At 36.1% G+C, this 27,444-nt stretch overlaps 1 protein-coding gene and 1 long non-coding RNA gene across 4 annotated transcripts in view; one reads left to right on the top strand and one right to left on the bottom strand.

Annotated features, from left to right (window-relative positions):
• SKAP1 (src kinase associated phosphoprotein 1) overlaps nt 1–27,444 on the top strand; it is a 287,830-nt gene that overhangs the window by 117,361 nt on the left and 143,025 nt on the right. The window lies entirely within an intron of this gene.
• Nucleotides 15,987–22,595, bottom strand: LOC119873281. Of its 2 annotated transcripts, XR_005364452.1 has the most exons (4): nt 22,556–22,595; nt 17,755–17,923; nt 16,677–16,736; nt 15,987–16,107 (listed from the first exon to the last, which is right to left on the bottom strand). It is a non-coding gene; the product is annotated as an uncharacterized LOC119873281 (long non-coding RNA). The 2 variants fall into 2 exon arrangements; XR_005364451.1 differs by lacking the exon at nt 22,556–22,595 and having other exon boundaries at nt 17,755–18,191.

Genomic DNA, 27,444 nt, shown 5'->3' with positions numbered 1-27,444 from the left:
CACCCGATCCCGGGGCCTGACCTGACCGTGCACATGCATTTACTCAACGTGGCTCAGCCTGGGGGGGCGGCGAAGGGGGAATAAAAAATGGCAATCGGATAGTACCAGCGGCAGGTCAAGTTTACCATCCGTCTTTCAGCGGGACTGAGATGGCAACACAGTTATTTAGTTTCAGTGTTGATGTGCGTTGCAATAAACTCCATCATTTCACCTGTTTATGAACCCAGCCTCGTATGAGATCTCTGTGAAATCAAACAAAGCTGGCAATCAACTCTCTTGTTTCCAACAGAATGGGGGATTATGGACTTTTTTTTTAAGGATCTTTATTTTTTTCCCCAGCCTCACATACATACATCAATAATTTTTTTTCTCCAGTCCTTTTTATTTCTTACATTGAATTTATTAATTTCTTATTTGGAGGGAACAAAATACATTTTCCCCAAATGCTTTTTGTTTCAAATTAAGAAATATGATCATTAACATCAGAATAAACAACCAGCATTTTAGATGTCGATTAACTGTTTTCCATGTACACAGCAATGTACAGTACCTAATAAATCTTACAATTAAATGTGCAGCCCTTCATTAGAGTGAAAATATGAACAGCTGTAATCATACACATTCTATTGACAGAGAAAAATTTGGTTTCATTTGTAATTTTTCACACTGGGAAAGAATGAGGGATGGATTGAAACACGACTGTTTCTGTAACTGTGGGCTTTTTTCTTTGCATGTACAGAAGGACAACAAACCAGTGTCTCTGACTTCAGGGTCTAACAGCAGTGATTTGCCTCAATTTTCTCCTCTCATGAAAGTAAATTTCTCTTGGGAAACATATAAGCCTTTGGCTAGAAAACCCACAGGACAGACACCCCCAAACTGTAACAAATAACGAATTGATGCATTTCTTCAGTACATCTGTTCTTTAAGGGGTTCTGTTAACTGATGTCTAAAACTGGCATAAAAGAAAGAGTTGCTAAAGAATATAGTGAAAGTTGATGCATGCAGCAAAAACTGCTTCTGGCAACAAAAGATACTGCTGCTGGTAACACATACATATTGTTCAGAATGGAAGAGGAATCTTTCGAAGTTGTATTTGTGCAAATACGGGCAAAGCCAAGGCAAGCTTCCCTCTAAAAAGGTGCCAAATTGTTTTTGCATAAGGATTCCTCTCCCCATCCCTGTACTCCGGAGTGTGAGGCCAACATATCAAGAAAGCATTTTCAAGCAGTTCGAAAGAGTTAGGCTTGAAATAATTCCAAATAGAAATAAATGGTCAGGACCAGAACTAGCATTTGTCTACTAGGCACCTAGTAGTAGCTGACAGAGATAATAAAGAATAAAGGGTTGCATGACAGTATAGCAGGTATTAAAAAATGTCATACTCCTTTCCTTGGCTATTGAAAATTGATTTGCTTATCTTGCCTAGTCTCTAAATATGTATTTCCATCCTTTTGTAATATATGTGAAGGGCATATATGTGGACATATATGTATACATATGCACTGATACATACATACATATTTACATTTAGTGTACAAGATCCTTCCTTATACAAACAAGGATTTATGTGAATGCAGGATTTTATGTCCACATAAACTTTTGCTCATGGTTGAATTATTGTAGGTCACCTTAAGTTAGGGATACCATTTGTACCCTTAGAAAATGTGTTTGGGAATTGTCAAGGCAATGCTTACAAGGAAATTCAAAATTGTTTATTTACTTTAGAAGCAGGGGACTCATATGTTTTAAGTTTAACAAGAGGCTTAACAAAGTTATATTCTGGCATGAGTAAGATACTGAGGTTGTTTTTTTTAATATAGTGAAAAATGAAAATTAAAACTTGTGTAATATGCACATTGTAACCAAGTTATTGAACGACCACTTATGGTTGTTTGCTTTATTTTATGCAGTAAAATGATGCATTTGCTAGGGTAATATATAAAACAAGCTGTAGAGTTGGAAATCGGCAGTTTATTTTTTTAATGTCATGTTGAAAGTAGCATCATGAATTGGGAAGAAATGCCTTTATATTTTTTAAGTTCTTGAGGAATAAAAAGCCCAGACACCATCAGTTACCCCTGATCAGAGCATTCAGGTATCTAGAAAATGATACATTTTTGTCTCTACAAAAATCATGGAAGTTCATTTGTCTTAAACGTTTGTATCACAAAATACTTGCAAATGAGGAAGTACTAAGCTCAAATAAATAATAATAATAATAGCAAACATTTATATAGCCCCTGCTAAGTACCTTGTAAGTGCTTAACATATATTAACTCATTTAATCCTGACAAAAATCCCATGAGGAATAGATCCTATTTTTATCTCCATTTTACAGATGAGGACAATGACACTTGCCCAAATAACTTCTCCTTGGAACAGAAAATGGAAAACATGAGAAATTAGGACTCAGACTTTTGGAAAGAATTTCCATGTAATCAGATGAATGATTTGTCTCGTTATGCTTACTTCATCTGTAGAAAATTATGATGTATTCTGTAAAAATCACATTTGTGAAATATGGACCCTGTTTCCTAAGCAGCAAGAAGTAAATATGTAATATTTCTATTCCTTTTAAAGCCTTGCAGTATTAGAAATCACTGCTCTTTATCTATGACATGGTACAGGACTTCTAAAAAGTGCTGCAAAGTCCTCATGAAAACTTCCTTGTGGGGAAGTTACCAGAACCAGAAAAGTCAAATCCCTTTCCTACTGCAAATGTAGGCTCCAGTTTGAGTGAGAATAAGTTGCATACTTTTCTTGAAATTTTTCCTTGTCTGTTCTGTATCACTGTTCTTTGGCAACAAAATTAGGTTCCTCTAGAGCACGTCATTATTTTCCATTTTTTTCTCTGAGGTTAGTTAATTGTACCCTTGAAAGGATAGGTGAACAGCAACCAGGCAGGACACGAAAAGCTTTTTCTTTCTCCTCTTTCTAAAGACCAACTTTGTGTTGTATCTTATTGTACCAGGGTCCGGATTGTTATCCATTCAATTCACAATGAAATAAGGTATTTATGGGTCATAATTAGCCTCTGAGTCCTCCTCAGCTCGCAGCACTCAGCAAAGGTGTGTGCCCTGTTGGCTCAAGAGAAGGGGTGGGGGGAGCCACCTTGTGGTTGGAAGATGACCCAGCAGCCTCCAGAACCCTTGCTCTGTTTCATGTTATAAGTGGAGATGAGGGTAGAAGCAAGAGATAAATCAGAAATATCAATCACTAAATATTTGCAGAAAGTGGTAAGGGATATAAATAGAATCTATAACTACAATAACAGTGAAGCTGTAGTTGTAAATATACATTATCCTCTTTAATATGACATAGAGTAGATTGAGAACCGAGAAATTATTAAGACCCCCACAAAAAAAATTGGAAGAAAGAATGAAAACATTTAAGTTAAAATTATGTTCATTTTGTAATTCAATAAAGAAATCCCAGAGACATATTTTTAAATTTAATGTTGTTTTCTAAAGCACAGAAAAAGCCCCACAGACATCTGTTTGCATACATTGTGTGTCAGGCAACATCAGATTTGAATGGAATTTATCTAAATTTTATATGCATGGCTTGATGTAAATTGAAATAAATTGTACAGCATACTCTGCGTGGACATATTGGTTTTTCCATCGCTGCTTGAACTTTTAACCCCAGGGCCTGAGCCGGTCACACGTTGACCTGTCTGAACTCTGCTGGTAGATCCAAGTGTGGAAGGCTGACCTTGCCTCCATGGCAACCATAAAGTAGAGTCCATGACTCCTCTCTCCCTTTCTCTCTCTTTTCTCCACACTCCAAACAAAACAAAACAAAACAAAACAAATTAGTATATTCTCGCACAGCCAGTCAGTGTAATCTTGGAATAGTTTTGCCAAAATGCATTTTGCCCCTAACCCAAGCTCTAAGCAAAGCTTTTTCAGCTTGCTTGTCAGATGTTAATGAAAGTTTGAAATGAAAGCCTTTATAAAAGTTAATGGAAAGGACCCCTTCCTGGGACACATTCAGTTTACTTGTCTACTGTTATAATAAAATATACCTCACATACTCATATATTAAGTAATGTTGCTATTGGCATATTATACATGCAGATGAAAATTATACTGCTGTGGGATTTCAACATAATCCTTTATGGCCGGATTTAAAAAAATAGATAAGATTTTACCAATGGCCACAATATCCACATCCCATCTAACATTTTCCAGTATCATAGGGCTAAATTATCTGAAAGGATTAAGTATTAAGGATCTAATCTTTCTATTGTGAGTTGTAGTCTCCATTTTAATTAAGGTACTTTTATACTTCTGATCTGTTTTCATTTTGATAATTGATCTTTAAATCCATGTACTAACAAATGATCATTTCCACAATCTTGGTGGTGGTATAAAAAGTATTATTTTGTTCATCTCTAAAGTTAAAATCCTGTTCATAGGATGTATTTGTGGCTGTTCATGTATTAATGCAAGAAGCATTTGTCAAAAGCCTACTACATAAAAAACTTCAACTAAGTGCTGTGAGGTGATACCAAAACAAACAAACAAAAACCCAAAATGGTGGTGTCTGGTCCTAAGAATTCCAGTTTTGTTGCATGATAGGAAGTAGATAGAGGAAAACTAGAACAGAATTAGACAGCAGTGACAAATGTATAATTGTTTAAAACTGTATACCACCTGACAAGGAAATATGGCATAATTAAGTGACCATTTGGGAATGGATTTAATGAAGAAAGACTTTTATGAACAAAACTTCCAAAAGGGCAGTTGTCCAGGGCTAGTAAACAGACATCCTACTGGGTTTGAGTGCTCATGTAATAATCTGCTATTATTCAGATCCTGAAGTCCGTATGCATGCCTCAGTTCTTTGTTTCTGAAGTTTTTGCAGTAAATATCGAAAAAAAAAAAAAAACCCAGACTCATCAGTTTTGAGTTGTAAGGGACTTGGATTATCCTTAAAGCATAAAGAAAATCTTGATTTCTAGAAGTTTGAGGTAAAGACCTGGAAATCTCAAATGTTCCACAAGTTGCCTTTGGGCAACCATAGGTCACAGGATTGATAGGAGACCAGTCTGATGAAACTGAAGTTCTCATTTACAGTGGCCTTGAGGTAGTTTAAAAACAGCAACCAAAACATCACAAGAATGTTTTTCTTTGTCAGGCACTATACAAAATAAAAAAGATAACCAACCTAGTGTAGGCAAGGAGAATCAAGAAATTCTCCCAGTTTGCTGTGGGCCAGTTTCTTCACGTGTAATAATAAGAAAACCAAACAGTTAACTGAATTCTTGCTTTATAGCAGGCCCTACTGTTTGAAGCACCTTCGCTTCATTCTTAAAACAACCTATCAGGTAATTACCACAATTGTCCCCAGTTTACAGATCAGGAAACTGAGGCATGCCATCTTTTCCAGGATCACACCCAGGTAGGGAATCTAGCTTTAGACCTTATGTGCTTCACCCACTGCACCAGAGATCAGCAGACTTATTCTTTAAGTGCCTTATGGTATCTTAGGATTTTAAACCATATAGTCTCTAGAGTTGCAAATGTGCCAGTGTAGTGCAAAAGTGCCATAGATAAGACGTAGATATTATAATATGTAGATAAATGAATGTGGCTGTCTTCCACTAAAAGCTTTTTTTTAGACAACAAAATTTGAGTTCCATATAATTTTCACCTGGCATGAAATATTATTATTTAATTTTTTACCCAGCCATTAAAAAAATGTAAAAAAAAAAACAAAACAAAACAAAACCACTCGAAGCTTGCAGTTCCTATAAAAAGAAAGTGTTGGTCAGATTTGGCCCTTGAGTCATGATTTGCTAACCTCTCTATTGCTTCTATATGCTTCTCAATGTACAGAATAAGAAGTTGAACTAGATGGTCTCAGAACTTTAAATTCAATGACTTTCTAGCTCCAAAAGTAGGGTAACCATTTTGGATTCAATACTATGTAATTAAAGAATCGAAAGCTGCCTTGGAAATCAAGCCAGCCCATTCCTTTCCTTTGGAAAGACTATATATTTAAACTATCTCAGAAGGATGAAGAATAATCTTCGTTTAATTGATATTTCAAGAAAGAGATTTCATTATCTCCTTTAACAAGCCATTTTATGTTAATGGCTATTCCTATCAGAATTGTAGTCCTAATATCTCGCCTGAGTTCCTTATGATGCAATGGAAACCTACTTCTCCACTCTTTAGAAATAATGATGAGCTTGTCTCTGTCTTCTACACAACACTACTTTACCTTCTACAACTTCTACACCACCTCTGCAGCTGAAGGTAAGGACCTCCAATCCTTTTCCCAGGCATTTATTTTTCACTCATGTAGACTGCTTTCTATTCTACTAGCTATTATTGTAATGTTCAAAGGAACCCTTTCCAAAATATCTTTATCTCTATTTTATGATAGAACCAGGAACTGGAAAGGTGAGAGACATTCTTTTCTTTGTATCTGAAAGTTTCATTTTCTAAAAGATGCATATGTGCGAATTTCTATAAATGTCATTACTGCCTAAAAGAAGTGTTTTGCAGGGGTCCATATGCTTACTCGTAACTGCTTTAGTTGCATAATACTTTGGTATTATGATAAATGTAGCAAAATACCTCTTCTTTTAAAATCAAGTAATACATAGAGCTGGTTGTGAACTTAAAACTCTTTTTTTTTTCAGCTTTAAAACTCACAGTCATTGCAGAATTTGCTTCTGTTTCCTTAGTGTCTGTTGAGGTGATGTGATAAAAACAAAATATAAAAGATCCTGTATATCATGACATTCCTACATATTATCCCCAGTTACAACCCCAGCGTTCAAACTCCTGAATAGTCTTCTAAGCTGTATGCCTTGCAGTTTCCCAAGCACTGACAATTTATTTCATAGATAGCAAGGAAATATCCCCTTATTATCTAATAACCTTTTATATGTCCTAGGTATGATAAATTTGGAGGACTGTATTTCATTTTCAGAATAGCCATTGGAGTCAGATTTTCAAAGGTTTTTCCCCTGTATCTTCTACAGACATTTTTGTCAGAAAACTAATATTAACACATATGGAGGTTTTTTTGACATAAGATGGTTATATAGCCACAAAATTGGAGGGCAATGAAGGAAAACATTCTGCCTTAAAAGTCTTCCTCCTTTATGTGTATTCAATATGGTCTTGGAGTACTCACTCAACAACTTGGGTCATAGAGTTGTAGTGAAACCAGAAGAATAAAGTGCTCTGTAAGAGCAAAATGTTCATCTATTTATATTTCTAAGACTGCAGGGCATTATTTGACAGATTACACAGGCATTAATGTAAAGACTATTTACAGGTTATTTGAAGGGGTTGAGACAAAATGTGATTTTATCTAGGAAAGGAGGGCCTTAAAAAAAAGAAGAAAAAGAAAACAGTATTGTAATAAAAAGGTTCCCTTCACTACAACAGTGTCACAGGACAGTGAATCACCCACTGACTGGTAACTTCTTGGCGTAACCAAAAGATAAATTTTAAGTTAGTTGTAGTGAGATTCTCAAATATTTTTTTGTCCCTACTACTGTTGAATAAAATGTTTACTGTCTTTAAAGAGCTCATTTTGAAAGGAATCTGTTCAGTAACTTGTCAATGTTTTTTTTTTCTTTTACTTTGTACTTATTTATTTTGTTAACATTTAAATGATCCTTAAAAACAAATTTTAGGTTTTAAATTTGGGCAATTCTAACTTTTAAGATAAATTTTAAGTTTTTAATTAAATTTAGTTAATTTAAATTTTAAATTTTATCTTAAGGGGTGTTTGGATGCCTCAGTCAGTTAAGCGTCTGCCTTGGGCTCATGTCATGATCCCAGGGTCCTGAGATAGAGCCTTGGATTGGGGCTCCCAGCTCAGCCGCGAGTCTGCTTCTCCTGCTCCTTCAGGCCCTCCCCCCTACTCATGCTCTCACTCAAGCTCTCACTTTCTCTCTCAAGTGATTAAAAAAAAATCTTTAAATTGTATCTTAAAATGAATTGCCCAAAACAGGTCATTCTTTTTTTTTTTTTTTTTTTTTAATCCCTGTGATTTTACTTTTTCAAACTACTGCCAACATTCTATTGAAATTCCGTGTTTACAGATCTCTATTCCCACTGGAGTCTGGTTTCTTGAAGGCCTTGGTATGATGCCTGTCATAGGATAAGTGCTTCCAGAGTGTTTGTTGACCTGAACTGTTGAACCAAACAGTGGCAAAGAGGATGGATTTCAACTTAGCATTAGAACACCACACAGAAACTCATGGATTATTTACATTTTTGGTGGATAGGCTAAAGGAAGGCTACAAGTAAACAACTGTAACAAGCCAGTATCACTGGCTTTTATGGGCATTTTGTGTGACTTTTAATAAGCTGGGCAGCAGTGTAGGGGAGAAGTGGCTGGGTAACCCCAGTGTGAGCATGTGTGAAAAAGTCATGTGACACTTGAGCTACTCCTCACCAGTCCTAAAGGAGCTCATTGAAGTGGAGGAGTTTGGGGATGCCTGGGTGGCCCAGGTCATGATCTCAGGGTCCTGGGATCAAGCACCACATGGGCTCCTTGCTCAGCAGGGAGTCTGCTTCTCCCTCTACCCCTACTCCTGCTCTCCCTCTCTTTCTCTCACCTCTCTCTCAAATAAATTTTTAAGTGTTTAAAAAAATTTTTTTAATTTTAAAAAAGAAATGGAGAAGTTTGTGAGAGATGGGAGAAAAGGCTTCCATGTCCTGTAAGTAAAATTCCATAGCAATATAAGACACCTAAGGGAAATATAGAAGTTTAAAAGAGTTCCTACATTCCATTGATTATCTTTACACATTTGGATTTCAAGCAAGAATATGTGTTCTGGGGCAGCCCGGGTGGCTCAGTGGTTTAGCGCTGCGTTCAGCCCAGGGCCTGATCCTGGAGACCCGGGATCGAGTCCCATATCAGGCTCCCTGCATGGAGCCTGCTTCTCCCTCTACCTGTGTCTCTGCCTTTCTCTGTCTCTGCCTCTCTCTCTCTGTCTGTCTGTCTCTCTCTCTCTCTCTGTTTCTCAAGGAAATAAATAAAGAAAATCTTTTTTTTAAAAAAAAGAATATATGTTCTTGTACCTTCCACAGAAAAGAAGCATATTTTTTAAAAAGATTATTTATTTATTTTTAATTTATTTAAGAGAGATCATGAGCAGAGGGAGACAGAGAAAAAAATCCTCAGGTAGACTCCCTGCTGAGGACTTGGGACTCAATCCCAATCAAGTATCTGACTCTTGATCTCAGCTTAGGTCTTGATCTCAGGGTCTGAGTTCAAGTCCCACAGTAGGCTCCAAACTGGGCATGGAGTCTAGTTTTAAAAACATATTTTTTCTTTATAAATATATACATTATATATTTTTATAAATATATATGTTTTATATATTTTATATGTATTTATAAAGAAAAATATATATGTACATATATTAGTAGTGACTGACTCAATTCCTAGTTATGTTTCAGTATTTGTTATGTCTCAGCCACCTATAGAATTTCTTGGGAAGGGCAGCCCGGGTGGCTCAGCGGTTTAGCACCGCCTTCAGCCCAGGGCCTGATCCTGGAGTCCCGGGATCGAGTTCCACGTCGGGCTCCCTGCATGGAGCCTGCTTCTCCCTCTGCCTGTGTCTCTGCCTCTCTCTCTCTCTGTGTGTGTGTGTGTGTGTGTGTGTGTGTGTTTCTCATGAATAAATAAATAAAATCTTTAAAAAAAAAAGAATTTCTTGGGAAGATCCTCAAGAAATATAGCTTATTGGATCCCTGGGTGGTGCAGCGGTTTGGCGCCTGCCTTTGGCCCAGGGCGCGATCCTGGAGACCCTGGATCGAGTCCCACGTCGGGCTTCCGGTGCATGGAGCCTGCTTCTCCCTCTGCCTGTGTCTCTGCCTCTCTCTCTCTGTGTGTGTGTGACTATCATAAATAAATAAAAATTAAAAAAAAAAGAAATATAGCTTATTGAATAAAACAAGATATTACAGTGTGGCTTCTGTTTGAGTCAAAGGGAAGCCACTTGATAAGTTTGGCAAGCCAGTGTGCCTTGAATTCTTCATTTGTGAATTGCTGATCAATACCATTGATCATCATGACATACATTTCATGTTGGGTGTCTATTTTTGGTTTAATATATTTTAGCAACAAAATAGAAATAACACAGTCTTCACCATACGTTCTGGTAAATGAGTTTAAAATAATTTTGTTGTCAACAACTGAGGATGAGGTATTTTCTAATTCCCTAAACTCATTAGAGAAAGCTACATGCCCTGATACTAGTTGTAGCATCTGAAACCATTGCTAGGTTCCTAACATGGTAGAAGAAGATCAAAAGTCATGGGGGCCATGAGGAAGGCTGAAGAAATTCAGATTCAATTCAAATATTCATGGAGTCTCTACCACATGCAAGGCATAATGCTCTGTGTGAAGGGATTATATAAGTAATTGACAATACCCTCTTCATGTTCTTAAGCTTTTAGATATGGGCCTAGGGGACAAGGATGGTGGCAATAGAGAGGAAGCAACAAGAAGTTACTTGCTACTCTTTCAAGAGGTAGTTTTAGTAAACTGGTGAAGGCAACAGTCTGCTTTTAGGGATTTAGGAGTGAGTGAGAGGTGAGAAACTAGAGGGTGTGGGTTTATATTGCTTTTAAAATTTGATAAAAAAGAAAGGAAAGGTATGTCATTGCAAGGAAGAGGAACTTTTTTGGTTGTTTTGCTTTTGTTGTAGGAAAAGATAAATTTGAGCCAATTTTCCAGCTAATGGGAAAGAAAGAGAAGATAATGGCTAGAATCAAGTCCTGGAAAAGGTAGAAGTGGGTTGGATAACACAATTCCTGAATCAGTCTTAGCTAAAAGGCAAAGCACTCACTTCTTAGGGTTCAAGGATAGAAGGGGGTAAGGATGCAGAGAAGTTTTTACTTGGAGGGAAGGGAAGGGAAAGCCATGTGTTGAGAATAAAGAGTACAGGGGAGGGATTGGCCCAGGGCTTGAGGAAAATGGATAGTGAAAATGTAGGGCAGCCAAACTTCCTAAAGAAATACGATAGAAAATAAGAATCACTGCTAAGCGGTAAATAATATACAGTGAGAACCATCTCAATTTATTCAACAAGTATTAAAGATTAAATGGAGAATTCGTGGAGGTATGAAATGATAAAAGCTACTGATCCAACTTCATTTTCAGGCTCAGCCCTCATCTCTCTCTCTCTCTCTCTCTCTCTTCTGGCATAGTGGGAGCCATAGCCTCCAGTCCATGGAAAAATCACATATGATCTCTTGCTGAGCTGTCCTGAATCTTTGCTTGCCTATCATCCTTGTTGACACCAGGGCCCAATCCTGAAGACGTGTCATATCCATAGATGCACAATAAAAGTAAGCATTTCAGTTCCCCAAAACACTTGTCATATTTTTTATAAGGCAACTTCCTGTCCTCAAAAATCCCCACTACAAAAAAAAAAAAAAAAAATCCCCACTACACCCTGGAGCCTCTTTCTCTCCTGCCCTTGAACTTTCTTAAACCTGCCATCCTGCCCAGTCTCTCCAGATCCTCAGCCACACTGAGGGTGGAGAGTACTTCTTTGTTCTCTGTCTTTTACTGGATCCAAGCGACCTCTGTCCTTTCAAACTCCTATCTCATTCTCCCCCTTCTCCCCATACTGCATCACAAAATGCCAAGACACTTGTCTGAGGATAGCAGAGACTTCCTTGGATGGAGGCGGGCCTGGGAAGAAGCTGAGCCAGTGAAGCCAGAACCTCTTGAGCACACGGGGAATAACAGGCTAGGAGCACTCATTGTAAAGGACTGTGGTTTGATCACACTTCAGCTTCATCACCTTGGCTAGTTTTGAGGAGGATTTGAAATCACAATCTGAAAGATGAGTTGTTTTTCCACAACCTACCTTTATTCTTACCTCCTACATTTGAAACTCATGTTTTAAATTATGGCCCTTATGGAATTATTCATTTTTCCCCAAACCCAGCCCTATGCCTTCCACCTGGAATGCCTTTCCCAACCTCTCCAGTCACCCACATTCCATTAATCCCTCAAGGCTCTGCTCAAACTCTTATATTCTCAGCATGGCTCTCTAGTTGCCCCAACTTGGACTCAACATCTCCCTGTCTTGCATTTTACCTGATCAGTACCTCTATTATAACTGTTACCATTACCTGCCATGCATTATAGTACTTGCATGTGCTGGCTTCTCCAAAACATTATGAGCTCCAGAGGGCAGGGGTTGTGTCTTCATTATTTTTATATATCTCACAAGTCTCAGCATATATTATACATTCAGTAAGTGTCATATTGAACCCCCCCCCCCCCCCCGCAGTGTGATTGTGTGGTTCAGACTCTCAAATTATGTCAGATCCTAAAAACCTGCCAAGAACCTTAAGATAATCACAGTCTCTTGTTCTACAGTGTTTCTTAATGTGCCACAGAGTAACTGCCTCTCCCTCTCCCCCATTCCATGGTATTTGGAGGATTTCCTCCCTTAGACACCAGAAATACTGAGGGTGGAAAACACTATGTCAGATAGATCCAAGATAAATGTTTACTTCCTTCAATCATAGTACAAAGGCTAATGCTGGACAGTATACTCACACCACAAAGACAAGAGAGAGACAGGAACTTTAAAAAAGGAAAAAGAGTCAGCCAACAAGGACATGCTCCATTGTGTATGTCAATTCAGGGAAGAGAAAATGGCAGAAAAACCAAATCCACATAAGAGTTTCTATCTCTTTGACTACTGAAATATGTTTAGGCTGAAATGTCAACAATTTGTGATTGCCCACAGGAAGTGAAAATGCTCATATTTATACGGTGTTTTTATCCAGATAATTCCAAGGTGCTTTATAAATTACAAATATAAATGTTCTTTATGCAATGTCCCTGATGTTCTTCATACCCCAAATCCCGTTCCTAGTGGCCAAAGTCTCCAGCACCCCCGCCACACCACTGAATATTTAAATATTTTTACTAGGTGACAATTTTTTGTCTTTAAAAAAAATCCTCTAAATCAAAAGTCTACAACTTACACTATTTATCTTCTAACATATGCTGCATCTCTCCTACCCACCTCCCTCCCCCTACTAACATGGAAAGTGAATTCAATTAGATTTAAGACAAAGAGTAATTGCATTGGAAAATAGAAAAAATATCTCATCCCAGAGTGATTAAGCTCTTTACCTTCTAGAGGGAGTTTAACTCCTTGGAGAAAACAGGATCCCATATAATAAATGAATACAAAGATTTGCTAAATCAAAGTATAGTGTCTTGAATCTAATTCCCTAGTCATCAGTGAGCTCTTTGCTCCAGGAGAATGGTGTACTCATTCATTGTAAGGTGTGTACAAAATATAAAATAAAGATTAAGTCATTTAAGGGTTTTACAGCTTTATCTTTTAACTCTTCTTATTTTTACACTAAGTATCTCATAATCCAAAATTTATTATAAATCCTTGGATTCCATAAAGCAAATTTAATCACCTGCTTTCCTAGAATTAGTTTATGCTTTTGGTATTTTGGTTTTGGTAACCTTTTCACATACTCAATGTGAATTGGCCCAAGCAGAGCCTCAGTCATCCATGCTACCAAAACTGCCTTGCTAGCAGCTTCTGACTAGTTGCTTACTGGTGCTCATTTTGGAACTTTTGCAGAAAGATTATAAAGTACCCTAATATGACAGATTCTATATAGAGGAAGTCCCAGAACTTGAGATGACGAATAGTTAGGGATGACATATAGGACTGTCATTTGCAATACTCAATAGTTGAGGAGAGTAGGGGTTTGTGAATTGCAAGGGAACCTTAAAAGGTAAATGTTGGATCATCTGAGAGAATCTGGAATAGAGACAGGTCAAATGTACAAGCATAGGCTGCAGTTACCCAATGAGGGTGGCTGCTCAAGGTTGGAGTACACCAGGGACTCCTGGGTGGCTCAGTGGTTGAGCATCTGCCTTTGGCTCAGGGAGTTATCCTCAGGTCCTGGGATTGAGTCCTGCATGAGGCCCCCCGCAGGGGTGCGTGCTTCTTCCTCTGCCTATGTCTCTGCCTTCTCTGTATGTCTCTCATGAATAAATAAATAAAATCTTTAAAAAAAAAAAGGTTGGAGTACAGCAAACAGAAGAGATCTTTCTGGGTAGAGAAATAAACTTAGGTGCCTTGAACTAAGAAATCTCCCCTCTTTTTACCATCTTTATTATTCAGGCATTTTGTAACTCTCAGTATAGGTTTGACATGAGTATGAGTGCCAAAATTTCTGAAGCTGGCCCTGTTTTAATACCTAAGTTAAACTGTCTTTTATAATGGTAAAGTTATATAGGTCCAGTTCCATATATTCCTGTTTGTTCTTTTAAATAACCGGTAAAATAGGTACTATGCATTTTATGTCACATTTAGAAAGACTCTAGCAGCACAATGCATAGACTCGGTTTTGACCTGAGTATCTCATAGTAGCATGGATTTTTCTTTTCTTAGTAGTACCTGGACTCGAACCAGATGTTTTTGACTATTAATAAGATTATACTTTTAATTAGTTGCTGTTCTAATAGAGTCATAGATCTGATTTTAAGAAGTAAAGCAAGATGGGCAGCCCGGGTGGCTCAGTGGTTTAGCGCCACCTTCGGCCCAGGGCGTGATCCTGGAGACCCAGGATCAAGTCCCACGTTGGGCTCCCTGCATAGGCCTGCTTCTCCCTCTGCCTGTGTCTCTGCCTCTCTCTCTCTCTCTCTCTCTCTCTGTGTGTGTGTCTTTCATGAATAAATTAAAATCTTTACAAAAAAAGTAAAGCAAGAGAATAGAAGTTGAATACTTGCCTTAGAAGTTTTAGCTTTACCTGTCTCCCCATATGATCTTATTTTGCCCCACCCCTAACTAAGGGTTGATAATATCTACAATATTTATGAGGTCATTTATGTTGCTCTTTGAGATCTGCTTGTGAAAGATACCATATAAACTAATCCTGAGGTTAATATACCTATATTTTCATCCATAGCTTACAGAGTCTGTTGTACATAGGATCGATTCATTTATTTATGGTATGTCCTTAGTTTGTTACTCTTAGCAAAATTTGTGTCATGATCACTATTTCAAAATAATTACACATGTTAACTTGGGATTAGAGAGACTGATTGATAGATTTGGAGTGGGAGGAAGAATAAAATAAAACTACCATCTATTAGAGTTATGGAATCAAATAAGTTGAGAAGTTCCTAAGCGAAATGTTTTTGTCAAGTCAACAACAGGATGGGTCACATCTAAAGGAGCATCTGTAATGAAGGAACACAAGGATTTTTTTTTTTTTAATCTGGAAAAGAGTGACTTAGGAAAATTAATGGCTCTTCTAGCTCCTTAGACAGAGAGTGGTCCTTTCAAGTTTGATGAAGGTCATTTTCAGGACAGTCTAAGCGAGAGGTTACAGTTCAATTTCTACTAGCAGGACTTCAGAAAAGGCAAAAAATGCCTTGAATTTCTGAAGCTTCTGTGCTTTTTTTTTTTTTTTTAATAATTAAGGCTGACAAAAAAGCAAACAATTACCTATATCCTGAATACTTGATGATAATATATTTCTCCCTCCTCATTAGGAATTTATCACTTTTTCTAAAGACTGGAATGGAAAGAATACCAGCTAACCAAGATACAGTGAATGGGTGCCAGTGTGTACTCCCAGCTGCCCATGTAAATCTTTCTTCACAGTAGGATCTGAACAAAAACACACCACTTAATTGAATAGTTCAAACGCCACTGAGTAGAAAATTTCTGTTAGGCCAGAATATTTGTAAACTTAAAGTAGATACATGTATCCTGGCAGCACAGTTAGTTTTGAAATATCAAAAATTTTAAAGGAATCTTTTGTGCTCTTATGCCAGTTATGGGTATTACTTGTCTTAGGACTTTGAAGGTATTTGCTTTATACTGTAGCTGTTTTTTTTAAACAACAACAACAACAACAACAACCTTGCTTCATTTTGCTTTTTATTTTTGAGCTGTTTGCAACCCCCTTTGAATAGTGAGAAACAATGCAATTAATTTTCTCCAGCGCAATCATGCATAGATTTAATAAGCATCCGAAGGTAGGATCCATCTGTAAAGTATGCATCGCATGCTAAATTACTTCTCTTCTGTGGTTTTTTTTCTTTCCAAACCTTAATTAATTGAAGAAAAAAATGTTTATTAAAGTGGGAGCAGGCTGGGCTCTGGCTCTCCGCCTCTGGTTCAAAAGTTCATACAATTCCCTGAAGGCTCATCTGAATGTGTGTGTCTCCCTCTCACAATCTTTCTTTCTCCGTCTCTATAGTAAGGATGAATGCCTAGAAAGGTGTATTATTTTGTTCCCAGGATCAATTTTAATAATCCTAACTTGAGTAAACTAAATTTTTTGTGTTTATAGATTTGTATACATTATATATGTTTCCATAAATAGTGTATATACATGGACACATAAATGTGTAATTTACCCATTTTCCTATTGCTTAGAATAAAAAATTGATATTCTTTCAGTGGCATCTTTAAACAGGATGTAGATAGAGAGCAGGAAGTATAATTCTACAGGTGGATCTCAGACAGGAAATTAAAGGAATTATGTATGGAAATAAGATAAGTCTTTATGAATAAATTTAGAGCAAAAGAAAAAAATACTAAATCTATCCCAAGTAGGAAAATATCTACCTATAAACAGAGAAATGGAAAAAATAAATCATAGGAAGTGACTCACTCCTGTCAGATGCTTTGGAGACAGAAGACATTTCCTGACCTGCAGTAAGCTTTATGTGACCTAGGTGAAAAACAGCAAGTTTATTGTAAAAGAAAAATATTATCTAAAAGACAGAGTCAAGATTTTTTCAATTATCTCCATCGCTTACCTAGGATGCCATGATCTTCCTTTGTTTTTTTACAAATTTTGCTTCTTTCTCCTTATTGTGGTATATACCACAATTTTTAGATTTTTGTGTTTTTTTTTTAAAGTAAATACAAAGTTGTCATTTTCATCCAAATTCCTTTTTTCTTTTTTACTGTAAACTAAGACTACTTTTCTCCTTTAACACAAATAAAGTTTGCATCTCTGCTTGAAAATTTAGGAGTGTATAGAACCAGAAGGCAGTGCTGAACCTGACCATGATGTTGCTGATTAAGTCTACTTTCCTTTGCCTAGGCGCTGCTTGCAAAGCATAATGTTCACATAGGAGCCTAACAGAGAGCTTTCTACAGGTTGTTTCACTTTCTTTTTGGACTCTTGTACAGGGTAACTAAAACCACTGTCTATTAGTCATTTAATTTTTTTTAAATAGACACTTAAGCAGAGAAAAAACTAAACAACACAGAGGAGCTATTTTAGTTGGTGATAGACAAAGCCTGAGTCATGTTGGCCGTCTTATCACATACATGCCTACCATCCTATACTTTTGTCATGTGAGTGTCAGATGAGCCATGGGGACATTCCTGGAAGGAATTTTGAGGAATCAACAGAGGTCCTGTTGCTACTGCATATTGGCATGTAAAAACATTTGGGCCACATTTGCAAATTTATATATCAGCTCATATGGAGGCAATAATGAAATATAATCACTAAGTAACAATTATAATTGATGTCTTGGAAACTTGAAGGCTATCATCCACTAGGTAGGACATCTATTTATGTGTAAAACATATCATAATCTCCCCAAATCCCAAATTCTGTGACTTTTGGAAGAATCTCACCATTGCTTTCCAAGCAGATTTTGGTTAGACTTCTGTGAAAACCCTGAATCGAATAGCTGTGTGTTTCACAAATTACATGCATGTAAAAAACATACCTTTGAAGGGAGGATGTGTGGGCCCTTTCTCCTATATGCTTATGTCTCTGTTGTCGTAGATTGGCGTCCTTTGTGAGCTATTCAGTGACATTTCAGAACCATTTCGCTCTGCAGAAAACCCACAGTTGTGTTTCTTTAGCTGACACTGTGGCACTTGCACTCGAAATTGCTAGTTAGAAAAAAAAATTGTTGAGGCCGGTGGCTGTAATCAGCGTTGTTGCTGTCTGTTTCCTCAGACTAATAGCAGAGCGATCCGAGTCTGAGAGTTCAAACAGAGGTTATCTTTCCCAGGTAGCATCTCGTCCAACGAGAATTTGATTTTTTTCTATAGGACTTTACTCCATTAGATTAATGAAATTTCAATGAGAGCCTGGCGCCCCCTGAAGCTTTGTTAAGAAAACAAATGGTGATTCTGTAGGTGTGACAGCTTGCTTGGAGAGTTACGAGAAGGTGAATACATCCCCACAATCCAGGCAGCCTGGAACACATTGATCTCTATTTAAAGCACCAATCGGATTTTTGTTAATTATAAATGATTGATCTGCAGTTTTTTCCTCTCTCTCCTCTTATATGTGGTTCCCCCTCCTTTCCCCACTTCTAACTTCTTTGCATGCTGAGTGCAGAGCTTTTTGTTTAAAGGGACAATCATAGAGAGCAAATTATAGCAATACCCAGCAGCGATGCTATTGTGAATGTCATTGTCAAAGCCCTCACTGTTCACCCGATTGAGGTGAGCCCTGAAGTAGATTTCGACTGACTCCATGCTCCCTTTTTACTTGACTCATTCCTGAAAAAAAGAATCATTTTAACAGAAATAAAGCATTAGATTCATTAGAATAGTATCATAGACACTACCATTATTATGTTTTAAAATCTGACTTGTGAGCCCTGTAAACCAAGTTCTCGGTATTAACTCTGAACCACAGTGCATATCTTATATGAACCACAGTATGATGTGTGACCAACCAACCCCATGTGAGACAACAGTGTGAGTGAAGGGAATATCTCTGACCTTAAATCTCAATTTATAGGCATTTAGGTGATTAATCCACCTTTTATCACCTATGTGGAGTGGTTTTTTAATAATGTTTAGAAGCAATACTGTACTCAAAAACTGACATGTATATTATTCCTGATAATTGCTCACCACACATAGTTCTGAAGAGTACAGAAAAATGTCTCCAGTTTCTTTGTGGACCTATGTCTAGTGAAAATATCTGAACATTTAATGTATTTACTTATTGAATCCAAAAGCACATAGTTGCTTCTTTGTTATTTATAACATGTGCAGTGCATAAAGGAGATAATTCGCATAGCTCTTAGGAAACATATTTGTAAAAATTACAGTTCAAAGAGTATGGTTATTAGTGGATTACATTGAAACTACATTGACTTCACACTTCTAACTCATATGTAGATTTTTAGGATTGTGTCTTTCTTAAAGCCCTTAATTTAAGTTTTAGGACATATCAAGTTAGAAAAATGAATTTCTCCCAGTGTTCTTTTTTTCACTTAATTATCTAAGTAATCCAGGCAATGCACAAGAAACTTTTCTACGCCAAGAATCATAAAGTGGTTTACAGCTTTCAGTGACACTTTTCTACAAAATCCTTTAGATTTAAAGAAGTATTGCCTCATTTCTTCAAATGTCCTGAAACTTGTGCAATTTCCTTGTGAGTTGCTCTATCACTAATTGTATATGATAAACTTTCAATAGCATAAAAGCAATACTGCCTTTAAAACAGCAGTATAAAATGGCCAATAACCTCATATATAATAAAACATAATCTCCTCACACCCCAAATTCTGTGACTTTTGGAAGAAGTTCACTATTGCTTTCTAAGCAAGTTCTAGCTATACTATATACATCTAAATATGAACGGTGTTCTGACAAAACTTCCTCATGAGCTAATTATTTAATGATCCTGTAAGTACTCTTAGAAAACTAGATTTAAAGTGCTATTTTTGCTGTGTAGTGTTTATTCTCAGTATTTAAAAATATTAATTTTTTTCTTTATTACCTTATTGTTCTTATTGTAATATTTTTAAATTAGCAAAAGTCATTAAGGCACATTTATAAATAATTTTAACTATGACTTTTAAAATCAGATTTTGAATTAGCCAGAAAAGAGCAATGTGACTTTTTGATACAAATATTAGAATATCAGAGTAGTTTGTTCATGCCCCTATCCAAATAAGTGACAAACGACAACATTAAGAAATGGATGATCATAGTAAATTCACCAAGTTATTTTTTTAAAACATACTTCCAAAGGACTGATTTTAAAGTGTCTTAATTTTATTCCTGTTGTTGTTTTTTTAATAGGCTAACTAATGATTTTCATTAGTGTATTTGTAATTTATGTGATCTTAGTAGGTTCTACCAAGGTTAAATAATTTAAGGAAATATACCCTTATCTGATATAAGATAGCTAATGAACTGTATTAGATACTTGCCCTATTCCTGTATGAAATGGATCTCCAAAGCTAACAACAGCTTTCTGCGGGAACACAAATCTCTATATAAATATCCAAATGTAGCAAGATGTTGCAAATTTTTAAAGATATGCCATAAAAATAGATTAACGCTAGTATGCAGTCCTGTTCAACTGAATTACAAAGGGATATCATGGGATTGCCAGTGACATTCCCATAAATAAAAAATCAATTCTTAATGATGAGGCAGACTTGTTTTAGCGCATTACCCAGGTTAAATGGGAGCACACAAAGACATCAACTCCTATAAGACTAGTGAAATCATTGTATATTAATATGATTTAGGGAGCTACACACCTCGATGGAATAATTGTTATTATATCTATAGAGCCAGATGGCACTTGGTGTAAACAGCCATTGAGCACCTCAAACGCAAGTGTGGCAGGTGATCTTTAAGGTGTGCTTCATCCTGCTCACTCATCTTATCATTGGAATCTGCGTTACTGTTTGGAAAATGGTTTGATTGCCAGTACACAAATTCTTCAGAATGATCCTATTGTTCAGTAGGAGTATAGAGCATAGAATGGTTTAGCAGGAGAACAGATGACAATAGATGAGGCAACTACCTGGATTTGTGTGATTAGTACTTTATTTTTTATAAGAAACAGAACAGAGGGAGTCCATTTTTTTCCCCAGCGCAGTGGCCAAAAAAAAAAAAAAAAAGTTTTCCAAATTTTTAAAAAATGAATTCACAAATTGTCAGTGAAGTAGGCTCAAGTAATTACACTGTTATCAAAATAACTCTCTAAAGGAAACCAAAAGTTATAAAAACGTGTGCTTCTAAAGTAAGAGAAATCCAAGTTCTGAGCAGAAGTATCTTTTATTTCTTGTGAAATCTCTTTCTTTGTTTTGAAGGTTTACATTGACTTCTGCTAACTTTAATTAGACAATTAAAAAAGCTCATTAATTCAACAGATATTTATTGGGCATCTACTATGTGCTAAGTTCTGTTCTAGGCCCTGGAGATATATCAGTGTAAAAACCCTGCCCCCATGGAGTTTACATTCCTTAAGGGTGGCAGTAAATGATATGATACAATCTGATATAAGATACAGGAGAAAAAAAAAAGATACAGGAGAAATGAAATAAGGAAGAGAGACATTGTGCTGAGATAGAGTATAGGAGGGTAAGATTTGCCTCTTCCCCCTTAAAAAACATAAAAAGGGTCACCTAGGAATAATAAGAGAAGCTAGGAAAGTTCTTATTTATCTTCCAACTTCATTGATCTTGTGAAATTTCTAGTTAATACACCTGCTATTATAGCCTCAGCTCAGTGATCAGAGTTTTAAATAGTTGGAGTAAGTTCAGTGTAAGTTTAGATTTTCTTGGCTTAAATTAAATCTAATAATGTTACATAAATGTTTTATGTTTTGTTTTCTTTCCTTTGATAATAGCATTAAAAAGCATATTACCTTTAATTTTAAGTAATTCTTAAATTGCCCCTTGCTCTATCTTATATAATCCATATTTTCTGGTTTCTAAATATCAAGGACATACAACCAGCTTATATAGGAATCTTTTAATAGTGGATTTAGTGGATTTAGATTTCCAAACGTAAAACAGATTTTCCAAGTATCTAAAATATAAGAAGATCCTCAGTATTTTGGGATCTCACAAATTAACAATTCTGTCCCCTAAAGACAAAATTCATCTTAATCCAGAGAATATATTCCCCATTTCACTCTGTGGTACTGTTGACTAATTAATTCCTGGATTTTATTTTGTTTTTAATACTTTTTTTAAAGATTTTATTTATTTATGAGAGACACAGAGAGAGAGGCAGAGACATAGGTAGAGGGAGAAGCAGACTCCTCACAGGGAGCCTGATGCGGGACTCGATCCTTGGTCAGAGATCAGGCCCTGAGCCAAAGGCAGATGCTCAACCGCTGTTAACTCCTGCATTTTAAACTAATGTTCAGTTTTTCACCAAAAGTCGTTTATCATATAACTGTAGCTACTCTTTAGATGAAACATAGTACCTGCTATAAAGCATTTATTCCTTTAGGTGAAAAAGTAAAACTCATTTTGTAATATGCAGTCTTCATTCAGGTTTATCTTTGATCAAATATCAAGAATCAAAAATATATATGTGCTTATTGCTGCATAGAAAAAAATACTGAAAAGATGTGTTCCAAAGTGCCAATAATAGCTAAAAGTTATAACATAATATTTACTCTTTACTTTGCACTTTTCTGTAGTTTAATTATTTTCTACAATGAACTTGTATTCCTTTTGTATTCAAGAAAAAACTCTCAGTATTATTTTCAAAAGCTAAATGAGCCTAAAAGTTGATATTTTTACCTACCACAAAGCCTCAGAGCTGGCGAGTATATGCAGATCAGTTCTGCAAGTAATAGAAAGTAGTAGAAATCAGCAAGCATCAAAATTTAGGTAATACCACGAAGTTACGTATCTTACCTACTTCTGTTTTGTACTTGAAAAGTGCTATGCTCTGCAAAGTTTGACCAATTTGTCCTTTTTTTCTTATTCCCAAGACATCAAACTTCTTTAAAAAAAAAAAATAGTAGCCTGAGATAATTCTATAGCAACATGCCAGATAGACCAAATTTCATAAGGAAACATGATTTTAATTTCAGGCCTTTGAATATAATGTTGCTCCTAAGGATGAGTATTTATGAATGTATAAGAAAAAAAGAGACTTGGAAACTTTATTTCTTTTAGCAGTCAACAATATTTAGCCTATCAGAATGCTTGAATGGATAAACATTCCTACTGTTTTAATTTTGAATATAGATTGTCTCGTGCTGATGGGAAGTATTGTTAATTTTAATAAAATTAACTTTATATTGTTATTTCACCGCTTTATAATAATTTTACATGGCGCCCTGGGGATGCCTTTGTTTTACATTATCAGGTGTCACATTTGCCATTTGGTTGGTAGAGCAGGCGTTCAGCTCCACTTCTCTATTCAATTGCCTGAAGCCACACTATTCACGTTATATTACAAGTAGCTATATTGCTATACACTGCACAAGTTTATATACTTTTATTTTATATGTATATATCATTTTTGTATTTTCTTAAAATCATTGTTTTGTGCTATTTCCCAGCATTCCTGTTGCTTGCCTTTAGGTAGACACAGTTATGGTAACAAGTTGGCTAAGACACTTTAGCAATCTGCCTCCAGTTCTACTAACATGTTTAAATTTAGTTTCAATCTGATAGCCACAATTTTGATACAATCTAAGCAAGTGCTTCATTGTTTTTGCTAAGACTTATAGCCTGATAAATCCATTAAAATTTAACCTTTTACAGAGAGTTATTGCTATTTTAAAATAAGAGGAAATTATTGACGACTTTCATAACACACGGTTGTTGGACAGATCACTCAGAGATAATTAATCAGAACATGTCTCCATTAAATGTTACCACTTGGCTTAAACTCTCCCAGGAATTCATAGCAATCAGACAGACTAGCAAATAATCTTAAGTGAATTGAGTACTTGTCAAATTAAATACCACTATTACCAAATACACAGTAGTTAAATTAAAGATATACCAGGTTCCTCTTGAATCAGTCTATATTCTTTACTTTTTACTGTTTTTAAAATTAAATTTATGGCTTAGTTCTAAGTTTGAGTTTGTCTGCTTTGAGTTGTTCTATTACATGCTTTATCATGCTGCTATTTCAGCTGTTAAGAGTATGCTAAAATGTTTTGGTTAGCTGTGTCAAATATTTATTATGTACAATTTAAAATATGTATTTTAAAATAGACTTTCTTTTCCACTTGAGGTTATGTATATATGTTGATAAGCAAGCTGGTCTCTTGTCTGAGACCTTATGTGCAGCTGGCTGGTATTTGATTGATAAACTAATGATCCCTATAATCTGAGGAGCATTTAACTAACTCATAACTGATAAATAGACCAATCAATTTAACCTTGCTTTGGTAGTTCATAGTCAGAAAGCACATAAAAATGAGTATTGAGAAGTTTCTTCTTTGTATGCTGTGTGTGCTGTGGTATTTTTGTTTCTGAGAAACTGCTCCCTTTTTTCTTTCACCAAAATTTCTGTGGCTAGTAGGAACTGTCTCTGCTTTGAATTATACCACTGTTCCATGTTATTAACAATCATATATCACTTCCTTTCACACCTTCAAGTTTAATATTTTGTGTACACTCTTTTAGTTAGAATCTTGGAACAAAATATTATATAATAGCCTTACCTTTGTTTCTACTCAATAAATGTAATTACCCTGCCATTCTTTTAAAGTGTAAGTTGCTTATTGGATATATTTTTCATTTTCTGTTGTTATTGTGAAATTTGTAGGTTGGGGGATGTTGCTGACTATAGGTGGTAAAAATGTGGAACCAGGTGGTAAGAGCCATGCCTATGTCCTAGCTGTGGCATGGCGCAACCTACTAAGTGATGAAGTAATTAAAATTATCTAATTAGGGATCCCTGGGTGGCGCAGCGGTTTAGCGCCTGCCTTTGGCCCAGGGCGCGATCCTGGAGACCCGGGATCGAATCCCACATCAGGCTCCCGGTGCATGGAGCCTGCTTCTCCCTCTGCCTGTGTCTCTGCCTCTCTCTCTCTCTCTCTCTCTCTCTCTCTCTCTCTCTGTGACTATCATAAATAAATAAAAAAATTTGAAAAAAATAAAAATAAATAAAATTATCTAATTAAAATGAGCAATATAAAGAAGAATTATTTTAAAAAATAAAGAGGGGCAGGAATTATTCAGCTGATTGCAAGCCATAAAAAACTCTTGCTCTGGAGGAAGAAGTCAAATGTGTATGTTTGTTATAGGGATGTTATAGATATTGGTTGTAGATGTTGTGTGCCTTTTGAGTCCTTATGTAGCTGAGATCCACTCAGTGGTTCCTAGTTGGCTGTTTGCCTCTGAGATGAATTCATAGACTTTTTTTTAAAGATTTATTTATTTATTCATGAGGGACACAGAGAGAGAGAGAGGCAAAGACATAAACAGAGGGAGAAGCAGGCTCCTCGCAGGGAGCCCGATGTGGGACTCCATCCTTGATCCCGGGATCACGCCCTGCCTGAGCTGAAGGCAGACACTCAACTGCTGAGCCACCCAGGTGTCCTGAATTCATAGACTTTATCTTTGCTTTTCCAGTTCCAATATTTAGAGATTCTACATGTGCCATTTGAAAACTCCTACTTATGCCTTGCAATGGACTTTACAGAACTTTCTTGTAAAAATTTAGCAGGACATGGAGAGAATTTGAGGATAAAAATAGTTTGCATAAACTCCATTCTGAGCCAGAACTGAAGGTAAATGACCCACAATGTGCACAACAATTTAATGGCTATTTATGTATTTCTGAATTTTTAGAGGAAAATTTATTTGAAAAAGATTTTATGTAGTTTCTGAATGTAGGTAATTTGAATCATGTTTATAAATATTTTACCTCCCCTGAATAGATGATTAGTTTTGTCCAATAACAATTTCAGAGTAGCTAATGTGGCAATATAAATATGCATATTTAGGGGGGATTTTTTTCTTTATATAGTAAATGTGTGATTCGTAATGATTTCTATTACAGAAGGTTTCTTAATGGCACATTGCTTTATAAAGGAAACAAAGTTAAGTCTGAAGAATTACCTAATGAAATCTGGGAGTATGTGGTTTAGGTATAATTACAAAAGTAAAAATGTATAATTTATGTTTGCATAATACCCTTCATTGAAGGTTATAAAAATAAGTCTTGTGATGTACTCTAGGCTTCACATTTCTTGTATGCCTCCCTATATAAATGAAACAACTTCCCTACTATGGTCTAGCAATAATCCCACACTCAAAAATACCTAAACTTCAGCATCATTCAGCAAATTCTCTCCATTAGGTAATGTAACTGATACCTCATTTGTCTTTCTTCTTAATTGTTTGTTTATGTATTTCCTTCCTCCTCCAAGCATTTAAGATAGCTTCTTCCACCTTTGCAAAGACTTTTATCCAACTAAATAACTACTATCAAAAATTTAAATTGCAAACATTTATTGAGAGCCCTATCTGTGCTAGGCATTGTACTGGCTGCTTTCCATATAATATTTTAACTCTCACAGGAATTCTGTAAACTAGATACTACCATTCCCATTTCACCGGTAAGGAAACTGAGAGATTAAGTAGCTTTCCCAAAGCTGGCAAATTCCTGGCAAAACAGGAATATTAATTTACATCTGACTCTAAAAACAGATGCCTGAGAAAATGAAGAACAGAGTAAGGAACAATACTTAGAATTCCTGTCTCCTATTTTCACCATGAGATTACACTTGATGGCTGTTATGATTTCTGATGGAGAAAAAGATGAATGATAAAGTGTATCATTTGTTTAGGGCCAAAGGATCCAAAACGGCTCATGGGAAGTACTGACATATGGGCTCCCTCTTTCTCTCTAGACCCAGCATGACCAACAAAAGGAGTTGGTACTGTGTGAAGGAGAGTGGGTGTGTGATGTAGTCCCACTTATTGATTTGTACTTTTAGTCTCAAACCCAAAAAAAGTCTTTGCCAAGGCCAATGTCAAGGAGCTTTTTTCCTGTATTTTCTTCTAAGAGTTTTATGGTTTCAAGTCTTTATGTAAGTCTTAATCCATTCAGAGTTAATATGCAAACCATATATCTGATAAGGGGGAAATATCCAAAAATATATAAAGAACTCATACAAATCATAACAAGAACAAAAAATCCAATTTGAAAATGGGCAGAGGAACTGAATAGACATTTTTCCAAAGACTATATACAAATGGCCAGCAGGTACATGAAAAGGTACTCAACATCACTAATCATCAGGGAAATGCAAACCAAAACAACAATGGGATATTAACTTACACCTGTTAGAATGGCTTACCATCAAAAAAAAAAAAAAGTGAAAACAAGTGCTGACAAGGATGTAGAGAAAGGTGAACCTTGCTTGCACTGTTGGTGGGAATGTAAACTGGTCCAGGCACTATGGAAAACAGTATAAAGTTTCCCCCCCCAGATTAAAACTAGAACTGCCATATGATCCAGCAATCCCACTTCTGGATGCATATCCAAAGGAAATGAAAACAGTATCTTAAAGAGATATCTATACTCCTGTGTTTATTACAGCATTATTAACAATAGCCAAGGTATGCAAACAATGTTGTATCCGTCAACAGATGACTATATATATTACATAATATACATTATGTACACACAATGGAATATTATTCAACCATGAGGAAGAA

The sequence above is a fragment of the Canis lupus genome, chromosome 9 (genome assembly GCF_011100685.1).
Source record: "Canis lupus familiaris isolate Mischka breed German Shepherd chromosome 9, alternate assembly UU_Cfam_GSD_1.0, whole genome shotgun sequence".
Classification (NCBI taxonomy): domain Eukaryota; kingdom Metazoa; phylum Chordata; class Mammalia; order Carnivora; family Canidae; genus Canis; species Canis lupus.
Note: the sequence above shows the minus strand (reverse complement) of the source record. Positions and strands in the feature narration are given on the sequence as shown.